Here is a 24,074-nt window from a genome sequence, read left to right on the forward strand (position 1 = left end):
ACTGGGATATATTTATTTAGAAACCACAGCAACAGGGGCTCAATACCCTGTTCTGCCATTCCTCTGAACACTGGTCAAGACAAGAAGGTTAGTCACTTTTTTTAATACTCAGTTCACTAATATACTTGGGCACAAGTTAGCTCACTCATCTATAACTACTACATGTATATGTATGTATAACTTGATTATATTCATGAGCAACATGCTGGATTCTTTTCAGCAGGCCAAGCGGTTTTGGCTTGGAAAAACTGACATGCTGGATGACAAGACAGAAAAAGTCCATACTGGCTATCATACCACAAAACTACTTCCACCAGGAAAAACGTGGTTATCGTTGTATTTTTACTGAAGTTAATTTTCCTGCATTGATGAAAGCTGTACAGTGTTCTCTGATGAGGCATGCACATGGATTGCAGTTAAAGCACAATGCAAAGGCCATTTGTGGCCTGTAACAGGTACTGCTGGTACCTACAAACGTGTTGCACCTGAAAGTATCAAAACTCGAAAAAATTAGACAACTGATTCTTAACTTTCATATTATTAGTAAATTTAAACATGCCTGTATTTCAAGCAAAGAACTACAATTACTACAAAGAGAAACTGAAAAAATGCAGTAAAGAAAAACCTAAAAAGCGAAAGTACTAAAATAATGTAATTCAGAGAAGATCAATTTATTGGGGGTGTGTTCCTGTGGTTATGGAAGTGGAAGAGTGGGCTGAAAGTGTTCTTCCCCACTGTCCTCAATTACAGGTTACGAAGTATTATGACACTAGCATAACAGGCAGTATTCTATAAATTCATTTATTATACTAAATGACTGTAAGTATATTTAAGTAACACTGAAGTTACATTCAAAGTCTTAAAATCACTTCGGGCACCTGAGACAATTGGCGTAATTACAGAAATATTTTTTTTTTAAGGGAAAGGAATCCAGACATCCACTCAGCACATACCTTTCATTCTCTTCATAACTGTCAGAATCAAAGCTCTCATAACTAACTCATATGAAACACTGAGAATAGGTATCATTTTCCTTGGGTTAAAAAATCTCAAAAAAAGCCAACAACTACAAACATACTGAATCACAGAAAAATACCAAGAAATATTCTGGTACAGCATCACAAACAGTTCCATCAAGTTGAAATGTCTAGGGTGCTTTTTGCTCTTGAACAGAGGGGGAGGATCAGTCTGTCAGAAGCTCTGTGCAGGTCCCCAGTCTCACAATATGAGGAGCTCATCTCTATCATGGTTGCTCTGAGAATCTTTACAGACAAGGATTTCTGTTGTACGCTGTGGTACTGTAGCCTTTGACAGATCTGCTGAGTACTAAGACATCGATAACTTTGCTCGTACTGGTTTGCTTCTGATCTCATCAAACAATCTCCCTCCCTTGTACAGAGGTAAGCTAAAAAACCAATCATTCCATACAGGTGTATCAAATTTCAAAAAATTACAGAACATTTCCCAGGAGATTTTAATCTAAAATACAAAATGTTCAATGCACATATCAACATTGCAACCACTTTTCAAAATATTTTATTGTGAAAATACAATATGAGATCTTGGTTTTGATTCAATTACTGCAAGTGAATGAGGGACAAGCTCAAAAGTACAGAATACCACTACATAAAATATGATGTTGGAGGAGAGGGAGAGAGAGGGGGAGAGGAGAACAAACAACTGAAAAAAGCCAGCTTGCCCAGCTACATAAAAGAAAACCTGGCAGATCTTGATGACCACAACAAAAGCCTGAAAGGATACGCCTGCCTGCAGTTTAGTGAAGTTTAAGGTCTTTGGGTGTAATTTCTGAATATTTACATTGTTGCCAATTTCATTTCCTTTTCAAAGGGCAAAAGGGTTACAATGTTCTGGTTCAACAAGCGTTACAAATGTAGGCTTTAGTGAACCTACATCTACGCATTCATGTCCTTTTGGGAACAGCATTAGAATGCTCCAGGTTTTGCAGATTCACATATTTACCAAGCTGAATACAGTCCATCAGAAACAAGCACACAAAGGATGGAAAAAAGCATAAAATATTAATACAGTTAGATTTAATTTTGTTACTGAAATTGAGTGTGGTCTAATTGTACACAGCAAATATCCTGGGTACTCATCTTCAATAAAAAAGGGAAAGAAAAAAGATACAAAAAGAGAGACACTCCTTACACCCCCCACCGACATGTCCAGATAGCTCTTCCTCACCTCCTTTTAGTGAGCTGTTATCTACTTACTGCCTTTTCCTGAAATACATAAAACCTTCACCTGATGTAAAGAACTCTACTTTAGGCCTGCTTGGTTACCCTCCACATTTATCGGATTAAAGAGAAACAAAAAAAAAATTACCCAATAAGCCAAATATCACAGCAACTAGCTCAAGAAATAAAGATGACTAAGTACATAACCAAGATCTCAGACACCTATTTCCTTTAACTGAGCAGTGGACTATTTTAAAAATTATTTTCACTGAACATTTAACTTAAAACTATTGTAAAAAAGAACAAGAAAGATTCCAAAGATAAAACTCTAATGTGTTTTATATTACACACTTGAAATAAATACATAATTTAGCCCATAGTTAGTAAAACACAGGCTTAATTTTGAGTAGGAATTATCATAGAAAAATAATTTTACAATGACTAAGTCAACAGCTTGATTAATCATTTAGGATTGTGTACTTTGTTTTCACATTAACAGCTCTTTCAAGAATATTTTAATTTTGCTACATTACGTCATAGAAAAAGTATTAAAGAAAACTTACTGCAATTTCTACTCCAGAAAATTAGTACAAAAGGGTTCTCACTATTAGTCTTTAAACACCTAAGTCGTCAAGGTTACACTCTGATCTGTTAGAAAGGCCAGGGTTATAAATTTTTTTCAGTACATTTAAAAACAAATGTCAGATAATTTGAAAACATAGAGCAAAAGCCCCCTATCTCAGTATTACTTTAGAATTTCCCTTTCAGTTTAAAGGAGAATCAATAATTTGCAAAAACATATGGAGACACTATAGTTAAGATTGGATTGCATTTTTCATTCTAACTGGTTCACCTTCACTTTATTGAATAAATGTGTCTAATTCTAATGGCTCATAACACTTCATTGAACAAGTATTTAACAGAACTCACAGCAAATATCAAGGCACACAACAACTTAATATATTGCTTTCCATTTGAATGTTCCAAAATGTCAATAACTGGACTTCATAACTTCCCTCTGAAGAAGCTAAAATTACTTTTATTTTATAAACAGAGAATTTGAGTAAGAAATAATAAATCCACCTGATAAAGTACTGAATAAAGCCAAGATTCCAAGTTTTCTGTTCCATGCTGCAGCTACTACAATGCTGAATGTTTATTCAGTGTTCTGCCATTTTGATTTTATTTTTTGGTACAATTGTAATGAGGTGTCATTTATTAAAGGTTTCTGTTAATAAATTCCTAATAAGCCACAGAGATCAACTACAGCTACGACAAACTGACAACAGGGTACACAAATTAACAGAAGGAATTTAGCCAAACTCTACCACAAAAAGAATTCTACAGGAACATCAGCTTCATTAGATTGTTTCAGGTCTTCAGAGCCAGGCTAGGAAGATGCTCTCTATACATTGAATGCAATTCTCTTCTGCTCTCACAGAAAACACAAAAACTTTCTTTCCACTCAATACTTTCAGTACTCAACACTTTCAAAGCTATTACTTAGTTTTCAGAATTCAACCAAAGAATTAATGCTAAGCCTGCTCCACCATTGTGTATGGATGACTGCTTCTCCTCCATACTTCCCACACCACCATGTTGTGCTTTCAGGCATCACCTTCAGGGGAAAACATCCCAAGTCAAAGCAGTAGGTAGCAGGAGACAGGGGCCATGAAACAGTGGAAGCAATACCTACTGCTTCATTCACAGTCTGAGACCATCATTTTTTCTTGGGTTTTTTTTCTGAAAGCAAGAGCTAGAACTCATTTGCCCCAGATCACTGACAGAAAAAGACTTACTATTTAATCATTCATGCAGCAGTTAAAAAAAAAAAAATTAAAATCACAACTACACTGCTATTACATAAAGCCAAAACCAAGCAATACATCCAGTTCACTTGTTATCTTTAGTTACAAAAATAACCACTGAACTTGAACCACTCACCTTTGACACACTGTTAAAAGGATCCAGGCAGTGAAAGGCAGGACTCTCCAACAAAGTTATATACGCCACCACCACCTGAAACAGCAAACATATATTTTAGTTCTAGCACTAAACTTAGAACACTTCTACTAGGTAATTTAGCTTTCATGCTGTCAAAACCTCCTGCGAGATGCTGAGGAACAGGCAGAATGACTTGAACTTGATCCACCTGTTTAGCATAAGCAGACCCCATCTTCATATTTAACTTCTCTCAATGAATACAATTTTAACCACGAACAATCCAGAACATGTACAATGCTAAGCCTACATAATACTGAGAAAAATCAGTCAAGAAATGGAATTAAAAATTCAGCCTAGTTTTAGAAAGATTATCTTTTACAAAGCACCATTATTTACTGTTTCCTTCACTCCTCTATTAGTTTAACTTGACTGTATTTTCTAAGAAAAAGGAAATGCCTCTACATGTGGAAAAGAGGTACAGCAACAAAAGGACCGCCAGGAGTTTTGTGGGGTAGGGAAGTATTTCCATCCAGAAGGCACTCACACACATACAGATGTGTAATTCAGCTGGATTACTACCACATGTGGCCTGGGGCCTTCTGGCACAAGAGATGGTGACCCAACGAGAGAGCTCTGACAGAGGTGGTGAAGCTGGTCATATGGTCAGAGAACTAGATTCAGGGAAATTCTGGCTGGATGTAAAGAAGGCACAAGGGTGGTTAAGCACAGCTACATATCCTCTGAGAAAGTAATGGGCCTTTTTCCTGGAAGAATCTCAAATTCTGCTGAACATGGCCCCAGGTGCAGCCTCAGCCCTGACAGGACGTGGATGGCTTGTCCAGAGGTCCCTCCTGGCCTCCATTGTTCAGTTAAGTCTTTCTGGCCACAAAAGTAACTGTTCAGAAGAGAGGTCAGAGTATTTAAACCCTTCTTTCTGTTTTTTTTAATGACCCTTCTAACTCCATAGGATGTCTGACAAACTCAGGTAGTGTAAACCCAATAAGATCCAATTCAAAAAGAAGAAAAAAATTCTCAGCAACTTCTTGTGCTGCAGCCTCTACCTCATAAGGCCGACGTGTTAAAACTCCTACACAACCCCAGGCCACTCATGCACAAATGTTTCTGTTCAAAGTCTTTTCTGAACAGATTCCAACCAGTTGTGACTCTACAAAAGCATCCTAGGAAGATATTAACTTCAAAGGAGCAAGCCACCCAGTGATCCCATGCACAATAATGAAGTGAGGCAAGAATAAAAAGTATTGACAAAGGTATTATAAATACCTTACACAAATGTTTCAAAGTGAGATTTACTCTCACACTCATTAATAGGTGGAGTAACAGAACTACTAAAGGCACAGTTTGACAAATACTTAAGCCTAAACATATTGCTAGGGGGTAAAGAACAAGAGACTCCCTGACCCTCAGAGCTCCTGGAAGCTCACCCCTTGGTCCCCAGCAGCTGCAAGGGGAGACAAACTGTTGCCAACCCTCCTGAAAAACATACAAGATTTAAAAAATAAATAATGGAGGATAGCAAATCATGAGGAAATATTATTCCAACAGAAGAGCTTCCTGATCCAACTCGCCACCTGAATGAAGATTTGCCTGTGGCAGCAGAAAGCAGATGGGACTGGAGAGTGACCAATCCCTTCTCCTCTGCCAGGTGGTGGCAAGACTGGCTGCTGCCTCACCTGGGTTTTCAGTTTTCTGCAGACACAGACTACAGGCAACCACACTTTGCTATATCAATCTTTCTAACCAATTATAGACCTTAACTGTGTTCCCACTGAAAACTGCTCTATTGAAATTGTAGGACAGATATCAAGCAAATGAGAGAGATACTTTAATAAATGAAGCAACATTAAAACCCTGAGGCAGAGCAGATCTATTTTCCTGCTAGCTGAATGTTTTGTAGTATGTGTTTTTCTCCTGTCAATAACACAAGGACATTTTTAATATTAAGAGGTAAGAATGAGAAAATAAAAGGCTTCTCATTTTTTTGGTACAAGATCTTCTGAACAGTACTATCTTTCCTTGTCCTACCTCACAAATCATCTACTGCCCATTACCATCTATCACTGAAGTGCTGTAGCAAGCCTCTGATTTTGTCTGGGGTTTTTTTGGTTTGTACCTTAAAGAAAAACACAATACCTCTCTCAATTATTGCTTCCACCTTCACAAATGCACACCTGCATATGGAACATGTGTTCAAAAGTGAGCTGAAAAACAGTACTGTTCATTATCAATTTCTAAAAAACTAGCCCTGTATTTATTAGTTAAATGGAGAAGTACAGTTGGGAAAGAGTCCACATTTCATCTAAACGCGTAAGAAAAGAATGAGTCAAGTGTTTATCTCAACATAACAATGCTGACTTCCTTCTGTAGAGCAAGAATGGCTTTATTTTGGCAGCTTAATTGACACACATTGAAAGTAGCTCAGAATGTTAGCGGTAATAGTGCAAATAGTCAAAGGAAGAAGATGCACAAAAAACCATCATTCCCTAACAATATTTAGATTGAAATAAAATTCTGTTAATCTAACAGACACACAAGTACAAGATGCAAACTGGTCTCTGCCCTCCTTGGGTTCAATCCTGTTGCATTGTGACGCCATTTTCTATTTTTCTCATGATAAAAATCTTCACTTGGCTTTGGAAGAGCCAGAGGAAGTTTTCTGCTACGAGTCACACTAACAGTCACTTCCCCAGGGGAGTAGCAAATTTCCATCCCACACCCCCACAGTCCAAAGCTTTGCCCAAAACACTGTGATTTGCCAAGTGACACAAACTCAGAATGGAAACTCAGACCTCAGATATTTCACTTCTATCTAAAATGTGTTCCTTGAAACAATCTTTCAGTTATAGAAGTTCAGGACCTTTCTTCTCAAAGGTCAATAAATTGTAAAAGCAGTTAGGGTTTGGGATTACCTGCCCCAGGCAGAGTTTGCACCACACATGGAGTTTTCTGGTTCTCCTGCTATGTTCTACCAGCCAGGACTAGAGAGATATATTTGATAGCGCAGCCATTCTGGGGAACGAACTGTTAAACTCTAAGAGTACAAAATCATCTCCAACCACCTTCAAAAGCCTTGCAGCACACAGGACTTAGTGTTCACCCAAAAGACAAACTGGTGCAACACTGGAAAAGTTGGGAAATCAAGTCAACAGCTTTTTTTTGGAAGGCAGCAAAGCAAATGGAGGCACAGAGGTGGACAGTCGCATCCCATGGGATCCCCAGTGCCCATCACTTCTGTACCATTTAGCAAGATGTCCATTTGCCATACCTCACTCAATGCATCTGTTCTGGAGTAATGCCAGCCCTGCCCCATGTAAAATGCCACACCTCCTTACCACTCATGACTCTCCTCATATCCTACATTTCCCTTGATGCCCAAACCAGAGGAACAGAAGACTATGACAAAGAATAGGAATGGCAAAGTATAGGAATTGGATGAACATGTGATTACAAACACACAAGGCAAAAAGCCAAATTTATCCACTTTTCAATAGAAACTTTAGTCACTCATTTGCTTTCTAAACCAAGGTCTTCCAAACACAAGGACTATAAAAGTTCCACTGTAAAAACCTCCTGTCAACAGTCAGAAATAAAAGTTCAAACCTGATGCTTGCAAACGAGCACCAGAAGGTAAATATCAGTAACATCTAATATAATAAGCACCTTATTAAAAAGGTTACTACCTCACAGAATAAATTAGTGGTCTTGTAATGATTACATTACGAGTAACATCCACAGTTATTAACCACCTCATCTTTCACTAATAGCCCTAATGTACCCCATTTTCTTCATCTCCATGGCTAAAATCCAGATTCAGCCTTACAGCAACAATTTCAACGACAATTCTCTCAGGCTCTCTTCCCAATATCCAGCCACCTCCCATTTAAATTCTGACATGAAATAGCTAAAATAATCTCTTTGATACTTAATATGCTAATACACAAGAATGATCTGACCATAAACCTGTACCGCACAGAGTGGGAATTTTAACTCCAATTGACGTATTACTGCTGACCTTCTGGAGAAGAAATGAAAAGCATCACATTAATATAAATTCTCCTGTGGAGAAGATCAAGTTGGCAATCTGCCAGTTCATTATACCATCTAGCTTCACTCCAACATTAAATATTGCCTTCCTTTGTAATTGACTCAAATACACTGGAGCAATTGCAGGTAACCACTTTGGGCTATTAAAGTATTCCATTAAGACTTCTCCATTAGGCAGATATTTCAAAAGAAGTTACATTAAAATAGGCAATGTTCAAAATATTTTAACTATGCAGACAATTGGGCAAGCACAATCCAGTTCCATGGAGCAGCAGACAGATCAGCCTAAGCACTCAAAAGCCCAATGCCTGAATTTGCTTAAAGGGAAAAGAAACCCGACAAGTTTTTTAATACTCTAGTATATGCTTAGTATTTTAAACCACCTAGTCATATAAATCCTCTCAAAACTCACTTAATATTACCTTCTTCTACAGCTAAGAAAATGGTTTTGTTAAAATAGCAACACACTTTCAGAGTCAGTAAGAAACACAGGGAGAAAAGAATAAGGGAAACTGGATTTACATTATATTTAAGGTTTCAAAAAGGCAGCAAATTACAATGCTGCATTACAACGTGTATAACATTTTAAAAACAAACAAAAAAGTTGAAATCCTGTCACGCTATATAGTCTATGCAACTAAGATTTTCTTCTCTTAATATTGTGGGTCCTTAACAGTGAGAAAGCAAGTGAAATGAGGCACAAGAATAGGTTCACTGCCTTGCATGCAGAAAAGACTGTGAGATCCTTAAAACACTGGGAAAGATTTGTGCTCATATGCCAGCTATAAAAATGGGACTAGCCCTTGAAGCAAAGACAAATTACTGTGTTTAAATGGGCTTTTTTAAGCAGTCCAGGTTTAGAGCCATCACCAGAGGCTGTTCAGGTTATCCCAAGAAATTCATGTCTCTACTGAACAGCACACAGGCAGGAGGTTGTGCGTCTTCTCTGTGCTCCTGTCTGGATGCAAGAGCTGTCGTACACCTCTGGTCATGCTGTCTGTATCAAACAGGAAGCACTTAGACACGTATCATTGGTCCTTCAAACAACTCTTTTTTTTTTTTTTTAAACAAACATATACTTGGAGAATAGGAAAAGAAATGCAGCTAGAAAAAACATGCATGGCTCACACTTTAATCACACACAATTAAAGAATCTATGCTGACTTGCAGTCTCATTTAACTCCTGCAGTCAAATGCATACTCTCTGTAAACTGGTGTATACATGATATGCTTTCAAAAAACAAGATTATTTTTTACATCTATTTGCACAACCACCAACTCCCAATCTACTCATGACACACAAGTAGTTGGCTGTTTAAATAATACCAGTATTTAAAAGAAATATTGTCTTTCAAAACCTAACTGCCATTGCAAGCTTCCTATGTATTATTATATGTATATCCTCTAATTACTTGCATGACTAGCAAATTTTTAAACTGGAAAGAAAGGAGGAGGGTTACATCTGTTAGTGGCTGCCTCTGCTGAGAATTCTACAACATCTATTGTAGAAATTTACATTATTTTAAGAGAAATCACACGCTTTTTACATTCTCTAGCTCTCCACCAAAAGTCTAAGCTATAAAAAAACCCTGATAACAAATTACTACCTAAACTCATTGTAATATGCAATTTTTAAAATTCCTGGATTAAGCAGGATTTTCCATCTTGATACTTGCTGATATTGATCTAATCCATATTTGATTATGCTGAGCTGCAAACTTCCATGGCAGCCCCTACATGAGAAAAAGAAAAAAAAAATAAAAACATAAAGCACAGTGGAAAAATCATGAACGGGTGGCCAGAAAGCTTCCCTGACAGGAAGGCTATGAACTCTTTGAGAAGACATGCACTATTGCAGTCTCAAAACCAAAACCAAGTAACACCCATGACCAAAACCCCACACATCTGTTGTTCAGACCAATAATCAAGCACCAAAATAAGTGCAAGCTGCAACCAGTCACTCTGCAAGCTGAAGGAAGATCACAACAAATGTGCTGTGCCACCATCATAGCTCCAGTTTCTTTATGCATTCCTATTCAAGAAGTATCAGTGAAAGGTGAAGTATTCAAATTCCTTTTTACATCAATTCCCCTATTTTTTTTCTTTTTTATTTGCAATAAGGAAACAGAGCTCACAACCTCTATGGTTTTCTTTCTTTAAGGGTTTACAAGCTGGATCTGTAAGTATATGGATAAATACCCCTAAAGCCTACATATGAGAAGCAACAAAGATCGTGATTCATGCTTAGGACAGCTCTAACCACTTCAAGAACCCCTACAAATGTACACTGAAAGACCTGCATTACCAATTATAACTGCCAATAGGTAAGCAGAAACTGAACTATATGTACCAAAGCTGTTCTTAAACTTTGTCTCACAGCATCTCTAGGGAAAGGAAAGGATTAGACTTCAGCCTAAGGTAATACTTCACTAAGTGAGCTTCTCCAGCCATGGTTTGAGCATGAGATAATTATTTTGGTTTCCTTAATAGGATGCTTTATTATTCAAATTACAGATATCATTTTTAGAAACATCTTAGCATCTACAGTCAGTAAAAATTTCATAAACTAGTACTTTGTACATACAGTTTAATAATTGGTTGCATTTGAGCTTCAGCCTTTTTCTGATCAATAATTTGATGCTCTGTAAAAACTGTACGATGACAGTCTTTTCCATTAGATACACAATCCTCTCAGAATCTTTGAGGATGACCTCAGTGGTTAGCAACTTACCAGCCCCAAGCAACTCCTTCACAAATCTATTTTTCCTATTGCATCTTTATGTAAAACATTGTAATGGCAGACACATATGACTCACTGAATTATACCAGTTCTTCCAAACCTTTCTACTAGAGTCAGAGCTTTTAATTCAATACTTGTGGATTTCAGGACTGCGAAAGATGACTACAAATAGCATATTATACTAATCTAGTAATCTGTACATGTAGATTACTGAAAATTAACACCTCCACTGGAAAAAGACACTCACAGATGCCTTTTGGAGAACTGAAAACCACATATTCTGATGAATTAGCTACCACAGAAGGATGTAACATTAACTCAGTATCAGAGAAACATCAGGCAGAGACAACTGGTTACCTTTCATGGCTAAAAAGACTAACATTTAAAATAAGCAAATAAATCTCACAGTTACACAGTTTGAGAAAATTGGCAGGGTGAGATATAACAGAAAATTGACTGTACCAGGGGCTACAGAGAGTCAAGTAAGGCAGACTTAGCCTTCTGGCAATTCAAAGTTAAAGGCTGACTGAAATCCTTATTAGAGTTTCTGTTCTGGTAAATTATTCATTCTTAGTCAGAAGAAATTTTTCCTATGTGTACATTCAACACAGCACTGTCTGAATTTAAAACAATATTGCCACTACTATCTCGGTGCTAAAATATATGGCAATGGTGATTTTAAGAGGGATGGGTCAAGGTCAGTGTTTGTCTTTGAAGCCACCAGGCAGCTACAGAGAACTAGAAGAAAAGCACAGAGCAGTTTGTGACTGTTATCTTCAAGGAAACCACTGTCAGAAACTTCTTTATAACTCAAACTGCAAGGTGGCAAGGGGATAATTTACACTGACAGAACAAGGCCCGGTTTGGGCACTCCCCAGCAAAAGCTGCCATCGCCAACAGCTGCTGCCATCACTCCCCACAGCTGAGCCTGTTTGCTGAGGGTTTCTGGGTTTTACCCTTCCTCCAGATGCTCAGCCACCAGATGTAAGGATGCTCTAGGCATTACTGTCCAAGTAGAGTATCTGACACCAAAGATTTTGCAAGTTCTACCCTATACTGTTGTCCTGGGTTGAGGTGTATTCTATTACCATCCTCATGAGCTGTGGAAATCAGGTGGGGCAGTGTTTCCTTGCCTCCTCCCCCCAGACTATCTTGCTGTCAATGGCCCATCATTGTCCTGCTGCATGACTCAGAGATAACTCCTTCTGGACTATCTTCTGTTAATGAGCCTAATCAACACTTGGCCTCATGACTCATTACCCCATTGTGAGATGCTCCACCCAGAGGGAGGAACCAAGCACCCCATGGATATAATCTGGGACTCTGAACACCAGAGACAACCCTTCTCCACTGGATTTCCAGAGGACAGGAGCTACACAGCCACCGCTGGACTTTCTGAGGAAGAGCAGACCCCTTCTACCACAGGATCACCACTTCAGAGGACTGCAGCCACCATTCTACCAGACTGCTACCACCACCCTGCCTAACAGGGACTCAGGTTGTATCTTGACTCTGTCAGTTTGAACCAGTGTTTTCTTTTACTTTCTTTTCCTTTTCTTTAATTTCCATTAAATTGTTATTCTGACTTGGTGCCTCCCACTGGTTTGTTTTCAAACTAGCACAACTGTTTAGGCAAACTGCATCTGAAACACTGCCAGCATGAACAAGCCACTTGACTTGGACAGGACAGCAGAAAAGTCTAGGCATCCTGGCCCTCAGGTGAAATCAATAATGACTTCAGCTCAGGGAGCAAGTTGAAGAAACCTCTCTAAACCATGACCATCAGAAAGAGCAGAGAGCTACTGTTTACTGAAACTCAGTATTTTGTTTATAATGCCAAAAAGCACAGGGCTGAAGAACTCACATAAACAGACACTAACCTAGAATGCAATAGTACAACTGAGGCAGGCTCAACACAAAATCCCTTACTAAAACCGGAATAGGCTCAAATAATATCTGGTGTTAGTACTCAGTAATGCACTGATGAAAGCTATCTTCCTTGGAAGGAGTAAGATATTTTTGTCACAGTCTATTTGTATGTCAAAGGCTGTGAAAAACTGGTATTTCACATTTAAAGTTTTTCTGAGTCTCCACTGATGATGCAATTGACAAAAAAACAAGGTTCAAGTTGCAACAACCTGCATAAGGTTCAAGTACAAAACTACCAAAACTAGAGGTTCACATCTAAGAGCCAAAGGGAAGCATAAGACAAACACATGAAACTTTGATGTGTTTTTACTACTTACACAACTTGGTAGGTGGTACAGTAACTATCCTCTTTGAACGTGGCAGAACAGCAGCCTCCAAATTCACCACCTTCAATGTGCAGGACAAAGATCCTTAGATCCATGTTGCCTTTTGGAAATAATGGCTGAGTTGCTAAGACCGCTAGTTCCCAAGAACATAGTCCCCCAAAAAACCTGTTTTTCTTCCAAGTTAACCATCAGAAAAGCAGTTGAAGCAGATTCTATCTGAACCACACAGAAACTTTGCTGTAGGTTGGCAACAAGAGAAACATTAACACAGCTTTGGTTCCATCACAGCACACAGCAGCTCTAGCCGCAGGCTCTGCTGTTATTGGTGTTTGGAAGATAACTAGGTATTCCAGAATCTCATCATACCCAAATAAAATTTGGCAACAGCCTACCTTCTGAGGTTTTTAGCACTGATTTTCTCTCATGTCTTGTACATGTTTGATGGTGTCTTATTCTACTCATTTTAATCACAGCAATTCAGTGGCAGACTACAAATGAAAATGCAATAGAAACATTGCAGGCCCTGTAACAATAGTCAAAACAAAGATTTCGTACAGCAGCTGTCAAATTAATGACATCTCCAAAGCTATCTAAATACAGTATCTGGGCAGAAATCCAATTATGTCAATTCTGTCTGAATACCCCAAAAGAGCATCCTACTGGGGTTAGAAGTGGAAATAATTTTAAGCGCAGATTAGCTACATAAGCAGCTCCACTCCTGAAACCAGAACAAGGGAACAAAAACCTGAAGGCATGACATTTATCTGGATGCAAGGGAGAGGGGAAAAAGAATTGTTAAGACATCCGGCTAAAGGTCAAAGCCAATTACCTTGTCCAAATTTGCCCCCCAAGATAATAGCTTCCAGGTCCACTTCTTTGAAAAAAGACATACTGACTCAAGTCATTACAAAGATTTCTGCTTACCTCTTCCTCCTCAACTACCATTTTGGTTTTCCCAAAATTTCTTTCTCCCAACAAAACACTAACAGCAGTAGTATAACATGCCAACTTCCCAGAAGCACAAAATAAATTTATATGAAGTTTACATAAAAGAAAATAATATTCCCCCTCATTTTGACAAATTGTATGCATTGACAAATGTATTTTAAGAGTATGATTTCTTGCTGCTTCCCTTAAACCATTTTAACTGTTGATTTTACTTTTTCCTTGGAAGTGTCTGTGTTACTGTTTAATTATGTGGCAAATTCAGCTTGCTGAACCCTGCAACAGGGTTCTGTTTATTCGTTGTTTTAAAACATATAAGGATCAAGGAAAAAGGGAAACAGTATTTTAATTCAACAAACAAAAAAATATAAGGAATTTTTTTTCTTTCTTGGCAGGCACATTAAAATATAAGTTTACCTGTTTTTAAAATGAAACTATTCAAAAAACTGCTATGAAACTAAAGAAAAAAAAACTGTACATGCCAAATAACTGGAGCAATATATGTTGGTTAGTAAATACATTCTACCGAGAATCCCTTATCTCTATTATGAATAGATGAATAAACCTTTAAATATAAGTAAATGATGATTAAAAATAGCAGACTGGTTTAGACAAAGTTTCTAACCCTGATCTGTCCAGAGCACTTTCAACGGTAAGGATATAACTCACTTTATATATATTGCAAGTGCTTCTGGTATCAAGACAGTATAAAATTCAGGAGAGAGTAAAGCATTCATTAGTAATGTGGCTAAATTTAGAACTGCATATTCCAAGCCTGTGCTTCTTACACCAAGACTCACACAATTAGAGTTGGGTATTTTTTTTTTCTGTTTGATTGATTTTTTCCTGAATACAGTCATTAGTGATACTCAGAAAAGTCTGAAAACAAGGAACTTTCTTGGTCAAAATTGGGTACATTCTAGAGTATAGAGCTAATTCAAAAAGAAATTCAAAGAAAGATATAATACACAAATGCAGGGTTGCATTTCAGAACTCAAGATAGCCTCAATTCAAAAGCAGTGCCAATGAAGAGCAGCTACCATTTTCTTGGGGCACATAGTCCCAAAATTCTTTTCATAGGTATTCACAGACATCTCTTTGCAAGGCAGCAATTTTGGATATTACTGGTTTGGAACAAATTCAAATCAATAACCCGTATGTTTTCTGCTGTTAAAGCATAACAGAGAATATCAGACACAACAATTTTAACTAAACTTCTAAACTAATAATAACTTTATTGTATTTACTTAGAATATACAGTTAAGAGACTGAAAATATACAGTTAATTGAAAATATCTTCCAGCTGAATCACACAGTCAATGAGCCTGTCAGAAGAATTTTGACAAAGCGTAGAATGAAATTCTTCAGCAACAATTTTTCCTTTTTTTTTTTTTAAGTTTAGGGATATATTCAATCAATCTGTTTGTTTCCAGTTTAATATGAGATTTAATTTTTGCATTTGCTCTCTACAACAGACTGAGCACAGTACCATGAATCCTCCTTCATGTCACACAGGCACTGCAAATCCAATCAAATCCAATTACTACTCCATTAGGTCTCATTTAAATCCCATACGGTATGACAATAAACTGAATGAAATGGGAATCAGCACATTTTTCAACCATCTTTACAGTATGACATAGATGGCAATCACAGCTTAATAAAATTTCATTTACAAGAAAGAAAATTCAGAGCTACCCTTCTCTGCTAGGCATTTCAGAAAGATTTGGGAAACACCTGTTCTTCCCATCATCCATTGAAGAAGCCAGTTGCTATTTCATAGTTCTCAAACAAGAGTTCATTCTGCTTGCAGCACAGAAGTTTGTCCTGGTCCCAATGCTCAAAACGTATGGAAACCGTAACAACCATCAGATGAATTCAACATTTACTCCAATGGTGTCACAGGTCTCATTTTCCTGTTTGCTAGGGTTGTTTTATTCAGTTTGTTGTTTTTTAAAGATTTCCTGGGTAAGGAACCTTTTGACACAGGGTTACATCAGGCTGGAAAACAGGGAGGGGGAAATCAAAACAAAAACTCACCAATCTGAAGGCTACTGAAAAGATGATGAAATTTTTAAAAATAAGCTCTTATCCTATCTGGATTTTAAAAGCTATCTTTCCTAAATATTTCCATGTAAATTTAGATAACTTTCAGAAGCTCTGAATGCTTCACCACTTCAGTGCAGTTCATTTATGGATATATAATAATCACATGTCTCTCTCTTCATACAGTATTTCCCAAGCTCATCCAACTACCCAAAAACAAATGTTTATAGATGTCCAGGTCTGTCCTTTCTTTGGGAACAAAAAACTCAAAGAAAACAAATTAAAAATCCCTCATTTGTAGTAGGCAGTCACAACAGTCAAAGCTCTCTCTGAAGGGTACACAAGAGCCTTGTTGAATAGCTCTTTCTCAATAGCTAACCTGACTAAATCATCTTCCTCATGCAGGCTAGGAATCAAAATGTCATGATGCCATTTAAACACATGATCTGTTGTTAAAATACAAAAGCCAAGAAAACATATGCTGTCCACTTTCAAACACACATGCCAAACACTTTGTATCTAGTACAGAAAGGCTCAAAGCTTCAAGAACAGACTTTAAAATATTTCAGTCATTTCATTAAACAATTCTTGTTATAGTTTTTATATAGTTTTATTATAGTTTTATATAGTTTTATTAAATTTTGTCCTTTACATGCCTTTACTGACAACCTGAGAAACAGATAAATTCCAGAGAGAGAGAGAGAGAGAAGATGCTGATGGGGGGAAGGAGGGTAGTTAAGTAATTTCAAGGTTTGTACTCCAATTCCACAATTAAAATGGGAAGATCTGGGCCAGAACTTTCTTGGTGCAGGGGAGATTAAAAGACAATACCATGAGGTTTGGGGTTTTTTTCCTTTCTGCGACAAAAGGAAACAAAAGGCGGAGGTATTTTTCCATGCATATTACTTGATCACGTGGGCTTTTCTGGTGTGTTTCCATAGCATCTTTTGCACACACTTTAAAATGTCTTTATTGACCTGAAGGAACAGAAGCTTCTCTAAGAGAAATATGAAGACACCAGCTTCACGATCCAAACATCTTTGCCTAAAAATAAAGCTAAGAGTATCATCTCTGAGTTTTTTAAAACTAATAAAGATATGAAAACACTAGATTGTACTTGTATACTTAAATAATTTTGAAAATTCTGGCTAACTTTAAAGGAGGCAGAACAATTTCCTCTCCTTCCTGCGTGATTTTAATGATATTTGTTTTCTTTGTAATTTACCATTCCTTTCAGTAGGCTATGATGGCAGTACGGATCCTTGTAATAAGAACAGATCCTTTAGGGAAGTTACACATCTCAAACTGCAAAACAGCACAAATATCCCACATGCTTCAGAACACAAAGTCTATTGCCATGAAGCCTAAGAGCAACAGTCTCAAAAACTCACTGTTAATTACTAAAGCATACATACAATTTTGCTTTAAAAAAACATAGTTATAGCAACCTTTCATTTAAATCAGCAATATCACAGATGCCACAAGTGCTTTCTTCTTGACAAATACAAAGTAGCTGTTCCCAGTAAGAATTAAGTATTTTCAGAACTAGAACCTACAGACTGTGAACATATCAAGTTCTCAAATTATAGCTACTGTATTTTTAGAAGCACTAGGTACCTTAAGAAAGGAGTACAACAAGCTTCATGTTCTTTGCACATTTGACATATGGTGGCAAACAATAAAAAAAAAAAGAAAAAACAGCCCAGGAACAGACATCCCGTGTGAACAGGATTCAAAATTTTGGTGATGCTCCAAGATTCAGCAATAAACCTACCATGACAAAACAATATTAAGGATAAAAAGCATGATGCACCATCTAGTACTGGTTCTAACCCCATAAGTGGGGTACACCATTCATTCATTCCTTTGCCAAAAAAAAATTTATTCTCACCTTACATTTTACCAGCTTGTAGTAACTTTACACGTGCAGACTTTCTTCAACCAGAATTCTTATGTTTCCTGCTGATGCCAGGCATTAATGAGTTCAAGAAGGGTCAATCAATATTCAACACTTCAAAAAATACCCAAAACAAAGCAACTCGGGGCAATTTATTTTTATTAAAGACATTACTGCCTTACTTAATGAGATACAAAGGAAAGAGAGGACAGAAAAAAGACCAACCCTCCAGAGGACATAGCAACCAAAATCTCTAGCATGGGTTTCTATGCCTATTACTTATCAGTAACAAAATTTTGAAGTAGATAGTGCCACACTTATAAACTGCAAGGATAAATGTTGCACACTTTGCTTAGCTTGTGTCTCAGAAGCCAGTTTTAGCTTTGTCACCTAAAAAAGCTAGCTGGCTTCACCACAGAAACACGACTCCTCTTTTCTGCTGAATACAATCTGATGGGATCTTCAAATGAGCACTTTGGGTCTGAGAACCAAGCTCAAAATTGTCACAGGGCAAAAATGCCTCCTGTTTGAATACAGTTTGAAGGAAGAATCCCCTCAAAGGACAGTGGTATTGTTTCTTTGTCCAGCCTTTCAGTGTACCCATAGGCAAAAAACCTTCTCTTTCCTATCAATGCTCTCCCTGGAGCAGAGAGGCAGGAGGACAGCTTGGACCTGATACTTTTGAAGGCAATTTACACTGGTGAGCAGAAGAGTAGGTAATCCTGATTTAAGCACCATCTTAAAGTTATTGGCACATGTTTATCAGTCAAATTTATAATAACAAATTAAAGAATAAGCCATTAGACTAATACACGCACATCCACAAACTTCTAATGCCATCTTGCATACCTATACAAAAGCTTTACTGCAAAATGGAATGAGATAGTGGAGTCCTCAAATATCAGAATCACAAGACTTCTGTGATTCTCAGCAGGGAGGATTCCCCCCCCCCCCCCCCCCAACTCAAATGACTGACTCAGGCTAATTGCCACCAAATGTTATGAAACAGCTCTTCACTAAAAAAACCCAAAACAAAACAAGCCAACCACACACATCTATGATTTTAAAGAAAACTAAAAGTATGTGTAAACTGATGGCCTAAGGGCAGCAAGAGTTCTGCTTCAGGTCTACAGAGATTCTCCAAACAGGACCAAGATGTGAATGAGAGTACAAATCTAGCAGGGATGTATTTTGATTGCTAGAGCATGCTATCACGTCTTCCTTAGTGCCATTACCTGCAATATCTACCAAGCAATAAAGCTTGGATGGGCACTCACAATTTTATTTCAGAATTGCTCTTTGCTGGTGTTTTCAAAACAAGAGCATGGATAGCAGATGTAGTCTTTTAGTAAGTGGCTGGTAAAGATAACTCACATGAGAAGGTCAAGCAGTGCAAAAGTAGAGGAAGAAACAAGACAAAAAGAACCAAAATTTTGGAGAAACACTGAAAGACATGCAGAAATGTTTTAAGCAATTAGCAATTCCCTTCACAGACAGGGAAGGACAAATACACACAGAAGAGCTATGCAGAGCTTAGTTTTACTTAAACTGATGACAAGCAACCACCAATTATTACATCATTCAAAACAATTTAATAGAAAATAAGGGTTGGCTGGTAGTAGCCCTGGAACAAACATCACTTTTGATACACCAAAATTTCAGAGATAATACATTTAAGAAAATTTAGACACAGTAAAGGAAACACATATCACCTACAATGACTTATTACACCACAAAAGCTCAGGTTTTAGCTAGGGTTTTGTATTGACAGCTTAAACTATAATCCTGAAAGATAAAATAAAATGCTAACGAATTCAAGTCAGTCTTTCAGAAAGGGAAGAAGAACTTGGGAGATGTTTGTTGCTAATTTTGATCCACATCAGAGACATATGATGAAAAGGTTCAACATACAGAAATTCTCTAAATGGCCGACAACATGTTCCATTTTGTGATTTTTTCCAAGAGTTTCTTATCTAGGTTTCATTACAGATATGAATATACACAGAATTTCTACAGAAGTTGGAAGAAGAGTTTTGAAACAAATGTATGAAGAAAGAGGACTAACTAACAAATTCACAGTGTACTAATACCCTTAAATCATTTCAAAATCAGTTTCTATATGGATGGCAATTTAATAAGTGTATTGCCATTCTGACACAAAATATTATGTTTCAAAATTGTTTGTGCATAAAGCAGGTAAAGCTAAAAACTCTAAAATGTCCTTTATTTTATTCCTACCAAAACACACAGAAATTGCATTTCACAAATGCCAAATTCTTGATTTCAAATAAACACTACATTGAATACATACTTGGTGCTACATATGGTGCCACAGAATTTCAAAAGCAAAGAACAATGACTTATTACTATTGTGGGAATCTCTATACTCAGAAGTCTTTAAGTGGAAGACAGATATGAACTAAGATTTTGTATTTAAAAAAAAGTTTGCTTAAATTATTTTAAAAATCCATTTTCTCAGAAAGAGGAAGATAGTTTGAAAACATGTAACACACCAAGAAAAAAAAAATCACCAAAAAACATTCAGAAAGAAGGGATATAGTTTTCTCCTCCTTGAAAACGCCATGAATTTTCCAATCGTTGCCCACTGTCACCTACAAGAGGACATGCTGTCAGTGTCAGGAACCCCTCACTCTGTGTCTGTTCAGGCTTCTGACTGCGACCTCTAACCAGAGAGAGCTGTCCCAAGGGCCAGAGGAGGATTGCACACACACAGATCCCAAGTGCAGCTCCTAGCCCTGCTGCCACTGGCAAGAACCACAGCTTCCTGCTTCTCGACCCATCAAGACATCCAACCTTGTCAAACTGATTTATTAACCAACAAAGACCTAACAAATCAGTACTTTCTAGGAAGAAGGAAAACATTTTTCCACCACGTGTGTGAGAACATCAGAAATGTTGGTAATCATAAATACACGTAAAATTGCTGCTTTACATCACTTCAGGATCATTCCTTTGCCGTCACCTTTTTGATACAACTGGAACACACAACATACTCTTTCATTCAAGGTCAGAAACAGCAATTAATTGGCACACAGAAAATTAAATTGAATCGTGGAGATGACCTAACATAGAGGAAACTTAGAATCTTATGAAAAGCCTTGGGGTTTTACACAAATCAAAGAGCATAAGGCTGTGCATTGGAAGTGGTCATGAACAATTACTGTATCAAGGTACATTTTTTAAAAGAAAAATTTGGAGGAAAGGATTTAGTAGAGTAACATTATTTCCCTTGTGAACACTCTCTTATTGTTAGAGGAAGACAGAATTAATTTTACAAATTCTACCAGCTAAGCAACTACTGTGGCAAAATATTAATCACTTAAATTAGCTATCTCACAAGTAAGTTTCTCCCCCCTTTCTACATCAAAAAAAAACCCCCTTCAAAATTAACTGTCTTTGATTCTGAAGAAAATTCACAGAATGGTGTAAGCTGATCACACAACTGATCTTAAGGAACTACCTTAATAGCTTGCCCTCTGCAAGCAGGAGATGATTTTTCTAACCAAAACCTGATACAATTTCCCCAAACATCTCTTCTGCATTTAAAAAGTCCACATAAAGTCTGCAGGATTAAAAATAACCCTGGTAGAAATACCTTTAGTAATGCTTCCTGAGCTTTTATTAACCAACAAAAGCTTAAGAAATCTACTCAAAGTACAATCAATACAGCACCTTTTATGGAAGCACAGCATATACAAGAATAACAGTTCAACAATACTTAAGAATTAAGTTCAGGCATCAAAGTCTGAAATAGAGGTTTAGGCACAAAAAGGGTTGGAAATTAAGATTTGAAAATGGTAACAGTTGCCAGTAGCAAAAGGATGCTCAGTATTTCTTACCATCTCCCAGAACAGCACAGCAGCAGATAAACCGACAGGCCTGCTGAAATTAGTACGTATTTTGAAACATAAATTACATCAATACCTTGATGCATTAGCATGGTGGCTCCGAAATAAGCACACAATCCCTCCAGCAGAATTTACTTCAAAGCCTTCCCGTTCCTCTGCCTACAGAGCTCGGCAACAGATAAAATTGAGAATGTGGTTTTCATTCATTTCTTCCAGGCACTCTAAAATTCACACATGCACCTCAGAGTGGCTTGAAATCTGGTATGCCATATGGCAGTACACTTGTCATTTCCAGAAATATGTTGAATATGGGTTCCAGAGATATAAAGCCCCAATTTAAAAAAAAAAAAAAAAAAAAAGGAAAACAAAACCAAAACTCCTGAAGCCAACAGATTCTGCTCAAACGCCACCAGCTTTATACTACGTACAACGGGAGAGCCTGGGCTTTGATCAGGCTTCAAAGAACCTCTTCATTTGCCCCTGAAAATAAATCTGATGCCTTATCTTGTGGAGGCTCATTTTCCTACTGTTTTGCAACTCTGTAAAGTTATTTACATTTGCCTTAAGTGAGACTGAAGTAGAAATGATACATCAACATCAATAGTAGATTTATACAAACATATTGCACTTGGAGCACGAAGTAAATGATTTACAAGTTGCAGAACAGGGGAGAATCAGGATCAAGGGTTTTATGGCTATTCCACTGTGAACCAACTGAAGAAGAAATAATTACTTCTCATTCCTGCATAAAATGTTTAATGGTGCACATGATGAAGTTACAATCAAAAAAAAAAAAAAAAAACAAACAAAAAAAAAAACCAAAAACCCCCAAAACAAAACCCAGAAGAATTAGCAAGCAGATTTTTAAAAAACCCTGACAAAAGAAATAAGGCTCTCCTGCTGGCTGAAATAATCACACAGTTTCCAAGCTCAGCAAATTAGAGCGAGATTCCAAAAAAAAAAAAAACTGGTGGAGCTGAACTAAACATCTTGCTGCTGCCAAAATGAGCAAGTCCTGTGCTGTAGGTAGAAATCAACTAATTCATCCTTCTACTATCATTTCTACTTTCCAGGGGTGTCTAATTTCCATTATTTGCAATCTGTGATTAAATGATCTTTCTTTTCTGAGAAAGAAAACTCAGACTAGCTGAAATCAAATAACATTACATGACCGGAATGACTTTTCTCCTTGCTTTTTTCTTTCACAGATGGAATCACAGATACAGAGAAACAGGGAATCATTCACCTTTGCAGGCACATACAGGTCCTCTCTTAAAGCCTCATATTGCATCTTGAAACTAAGTTACTTTAACAGACAACTTTTTACCCCAAGGATGAAAATTAACAAGGAGCAGTAACTGTTGACAAGACCTGCTTTGGGGGTGATACTATGTTTTTAAACACATACAGAAATCAAGGAAATAATCTTACTAGAGAGGGATGGATTTTAAAATCTGTAACAAACTTCCCATGTGCGTATTCCACAGAAATACTTGGTTTGGAGACAAGCGTATGTGTGCTATTTATCCAGTAAGCAGAGGTGACTTGGAAAAAGATGGCAGGTGGAAATACAGGTGATTCTATTATCAGAGTCCAATCCAGACCTACTGCAACATAAATAAACAAGAAAACCAAGAGCATTTCCACCATATCTGGGAGAGAATATTTGCAAGCACCTACAATGACTCATGGCAGCATCAACTGACATATGTTACAGAGCAGACACTCTTCCACTATGCTAACCCATCGAGCTCATCCAAGACCAGGATCCATTCAGCTGCTCCAGCTGACGATGGTTTCAGCCACGCAGAGACAAGACTACCACATACCTGCCACTCACATCTCCTAACAATGAGTGTATCTGCTCATTGCTGCTAGAGGCAGTGGGTTTTGAGAAAGCCAGGGCTTTTTCCCAGCCATAACAAGCACAGAGCTGCCAGCCGCTGGTGTTGCCATTTAGGGAAGCTATTCCTAGAAAAGCAAGATAAATGTGTGGGCTGAGCTGAAAAGACAATGTAGAAACTAAAGCAAGCAGAAGAGTCCTCTGTAATACAAGAGGTGAAGAAAATCCCCATGTCTGCTAAGATGTAGGCTGAAGAGCAGATCTCTCCCCCAACA

General features: G+C 37.5%; 1 protein-coding gene across 2 annotated transcripts in view; it reads right to left on the reverse strand.

Annotated features, from left to right (window-relative positions):
* Nucleotides 1-24,074, reverse strand: part of NCK2 (NCK adaptor protein 2) — an 86,590-nt gene that overhangs the window by 49,640 nt on the left and 12,876 nt on the right. For both annotated transcript variants that reach the window (XM_069005115.1, XM_069005123.1), the window contains exon 2: nt 4,143-4,217. The gene's annotated coding sequence lies outside the window, so the exon portion shown is untranslated. The remainder of the gene's footprint in view (nt 1-4,142; nt 4,218-24,074) is intronic.

This window comes from Aphelocoma coerulescens, chromosome 1 (assembly GCF_041296385.1).
Source record: "Aphelocoma coerulescens isolate FSJ_1873_10779 chromosome 1, UR_Acoe_1.0, whole genome shotgun sequence".
Taxonomy (NCBI): domain Eukaryota; kingdom Metazoa; phylum Chordata; class Aves; order Passeriformes; family Corvidae; genus Aphelocoma; species Aphelocoma coerulescens.